Here is a 4276-nt window from a genome sequence, read left to right on the forward strand (position 1 = left end):
ATACGCTATCTTATTTCTATAATAAGAATTAACGTAGAAGAGCTAACTAATACGTTTATTTTACGAATCTATTTACTCTATAGCTACTCTAACAACGTTATTTCTAATTATAGTATATAGTTTATCTTCTAGTTCTAGATATAGCTTTCTACCTACTTAGAAGTTATACTTAAGCGCTTATTCTTATTCTACCTAGAGATAGATAGATAAATAGAGTAAGTTAACAGCTCTATTAAGATATATCTCTAGGCGTTTATAAACTTCTACTAAGATAATTAGATCTAATAGCTACTACTTATAAAGTTTATAATAAATAATATTATATCTAAAACTATAAAGATATCTCTATTTTTTATAAACTATAGCTTCTATCTAAGATTAGAAGTTAAGCTAGCGTAACTAGTACTACTAAACCTATTAGCTATATAAAAACGTAAGTTTTTTAGAGCTAATAATATAGCTAATTATTTTAGCTATATTCTATTCTAGCTAAAAGTACTAGCTATCTAGTCTATTACTTAGTATAAACACTATATAAATAAGAGATAGAAGAACGTACTATAATTTATAATAGAAGACCTTGTCTATATTAATACGCGTAATATAAAGACGAATAGACTTATAAAAAAGAAGAATAATAAGCTTATAGAACTATATAAGGTACTAAAGGTCTATAACTAATTATATATACTAGAACTTCTACTACGTATATAAATTTTTCTAGTATTCTATAACTTACTACTCTATCTCTAGCACACTTTCGTAGGCCTTCTAGGTTAACAAGTAATTAATAAAGTAGAGTTACGCTATCTCTATAGAAGAGTTCTTAAAAGAGAGAATAGAATAGAAGAACTTACTAAGAAGTAGAAGTTTAATATAATATTAGACTACTATAATAAGTAACTAGAACTATAGTATCTTATTAAGTAGAAGAACTATACTATAATATAATAACTAGCGTTAGATCTAAAGAGTTAGAATAATACATTACTAAGGTTCTATACCTAGCACCTAGGTAAGCTAGACCTACTATAATAGGTAAAAAGGCTATAGACGCTAGTTAGTCTAAATTTTTTATTATTTTATAAGCTATCTAAGACGTATAGCTATTTAGAAGAGGGGTACTATTATAGTACTAACCTATCTACGTAGCTACGTAACCTTAGCTATCTTAGCGCCTTAGTATAGTAGATATCTTCTCTACGCCTCTATACCTTTATAGCTTAATATTGTACAACTTATTATATACCTTAAATTCTTATTTCTTATTTGCGTCGTAATAGCGGTATAGTAAGAATAGAAAGAAAAAAGAGAATATAATACTATAGAACTATAGGTAATACTACTCTTATATAAAAGTAGTATAGATTAATAAAATACTATACCTAGAAATAGAATAGAGCTTTAGAATAACGCTTTAGAAGAAGAAGTAGATGTTATAATTATAGAATTAGAAATAGAGTTAGCTAGCTAGAATAAAGAAAATAGTAGGCTAAGCCTAGAGTTATAGAATAAGAGTATTACGTATAGAATTATAAGAATAATTAGAATTACGTAATATAGATTAGGTAGATTAGAAAGAGCTAGGTAGATTAGGTCTAATCTATAAGAGCTAGATCTTAGTACCTAATCTAGCTAAGATAGTATATATATATAACTAGAAGAGATACGCTTCTTATAGCTTCTTATAGTTATTACTTTATTTATTAAATTACTACTATAACTTGTAATTTATAGTATTATTACCTCTACCTCTTTATTACTAAAGATTCTAGCCTAATATATATCTCTTACCTTCTTTTATAAAAGTAAGCCTTAGTCTTAGTTAAGAGAATAGTATATAATATATAGTCTCTATAAGCTATAAGAATAAGAGTAATAAGTAGAGTAGGTTAGATTAAATTTAGCTATCTAAAGATAAGAAGTAAGAAAAAGGCTCTAAGAGACTCTATATATAGAAAGCTATAAGAGCTAGCTTTATAGTCTTTACTACTATAAGCGTCTCGAAATACCTAGCTAGGTAAGTTAGCTATAGATAATACTATCTCTATAAGCTATAGAAATAGAATACTAGCAGAGTAGGTTAGATTAAATTTAGCTATCTAAAGATAAAAAGTAGAGAAAAGACTCTAAGAGACTCTATATATAGAGGTACTAAGTACTAAGACGCTAGGCTAGATTATATAATAAGGTTACGTAATCTAAGATTATATAATCTAGAGTAAATCTCTAAACTAAACTATTATAAAAGCAAAGTACTAAGATACTAAATAAGATTATATAACTCTAGTAAATATAAAGCTAGACTATTATATTACTCTCTCTTATAGAAAAAGCTTATTCTTAAGCTCTAAAATACGCCTCTAAAACTATTCTAGCTATTAACCTTATTACTAAATTACTCTTAGCTCTATTTAATAGCGCTTTTATAGTACTTTTATATCTTCTTTTTATATAAGTTTTAAATTTTTTACTATCTTCTATAGAGTCTTCTCTTTTTTATACGTCTTAATTTAAGTATCTAATTATAATAGAAACTCTAGCTTATCTAGATATACTATATAAAAGTCTCTTATCTTATAGAAAGTATTAATAAAGCCTATAGTATTATACTAGATAGAGTTAGAATTATAAGTAATCTATATAGCTTAGTATTAAAAATAATCTTAATAAAGATAGCTATCTAGTATCTTATATACTAGCTACTCTAGATTACTATTAACTTTAATAGGTAGCTACTTAGACTCTACTTAATCTAGTAATAGTTCTAAGACTTTTTATAGCTAATTAGTATAAAAGATATTATATATATATATATATATATATATATAGATAGCTAAAGCTAGAAGAAGTAACTTTTTATAGTAATAATCTAGTAAAAGCTATATATATACTAATTAAGCTTTATACTAAACTAATTTATTAAAAAGCTATAAGATTTAATATAGACGTAATTATCTATAGTAAAATTAGATTCTTAGTACTTTTTATTTATCTAAAGTATCTATCTAGCTTACGCTTTTGTAATATTACTTTATATAATCTTAGTAGCTTTTTTTATAGTATTATACTAATTCTTAGTAAAAGCTTAAGCTTTCTAGCGTAAAAAAAACTTATATAAAGTAGAGGCTTTTATTATATACTTTTTCTAATTCTAGTAGTATATTAGCTAGTATCTAAATTTAATTTTATATACTATTAGTTCTATAGTTTTATATAGTAATATAGCTTATATCTAGTTTATATAGAGTAGAAGATCTAACTAATTATTCTAGTAGTAGTTAATAAAAAAATGTAGATGCTAATCTAGATATTAATTAATAATTTCTATATTTCTATTAGTTTATAAGTAATATATAGTAGAAAGCTTCTACTTAATTTCTATAAGTTAATAGAGCTTATCTATAAAGGTAAAGATAAACTATAAACTATAATCTAATATAATAGATCTAGAAGAACTATATATACGCTAGATATATTAATAATATAGCTCTACTATATATTAAGCTATAATTTTCTTATAGTAGAGTAGAAAGAAACTCTACTTAGCTAGTTTATAATAACGTATATATAGTTAAATTCTTTTTTATTAAAGAGAAAGCTTTTAAAATTTATAAAAATATTCTACTATACTCTCTTAAAAATAGGTAGAAGCTTTAGAAGATCTAGCGTTTTATTATATAGTATATAGCTCTAGTAGTAAGTCTTATATACTACTATATATATATTAACGTCTTTTTATATATCTAGCTAGTAATATTAATCTTATAGTAACTAGATAGTTCTCTAGCGCTCTAGATAGATAGTTAATAGTAAAGACTATTAATTAATCTTAATATATTAGTAAGCTAGCTTCTATTTTCTAGGTAGAGTCTAATATAGTAGCTTTCTCTTAGGCTAGCTATAGAGATTTAGCTAATTAATTAGTAGTAATAATCTAGTTAATTATAGTATAGAGATTCTCTATAGAAGATACCTTTATAAAGGTATTAGTAGACGTAATTTTTATAACGCTACTTACTAGCCTCTTAGTAGCTAGAGTAGCTAGCTTATCTAAAATTCGCTTAATAGTAGAGAGGCTAATTTATTTCTTACTTAGAAAAGCTCTTATATAAGTAGCGTAATTCTTCTTCTTTTAAGTCTTAAGTTCTTTCTACTTTTATAATAACGCGTTAGCTACTATATTAGCTAAACCTAGTTAATATATAAGCTTAAGGTTATAGTTAGTAATATTATTTATCTAGTAGACCTACTATATAGTAAGTTCTTACTTAGT

This window comes from Trematosphaeria pertusa (genome assembly GCF_010094035.1).
Source record: "Trematosphaeria pertusa strain CBS 122368 unplaced genomic scaffold BU26scaffold_13, whole genome shotgun sequence".
Classification (NCBI taxonomy): domain Eukaryota; kingdom Fungi; phylum Ascomycota; class Dothideomycetes; order Pleosporales; family Trematosphaeriaceae; genus Trematosphaeria; species Trematosphaeria pertusa.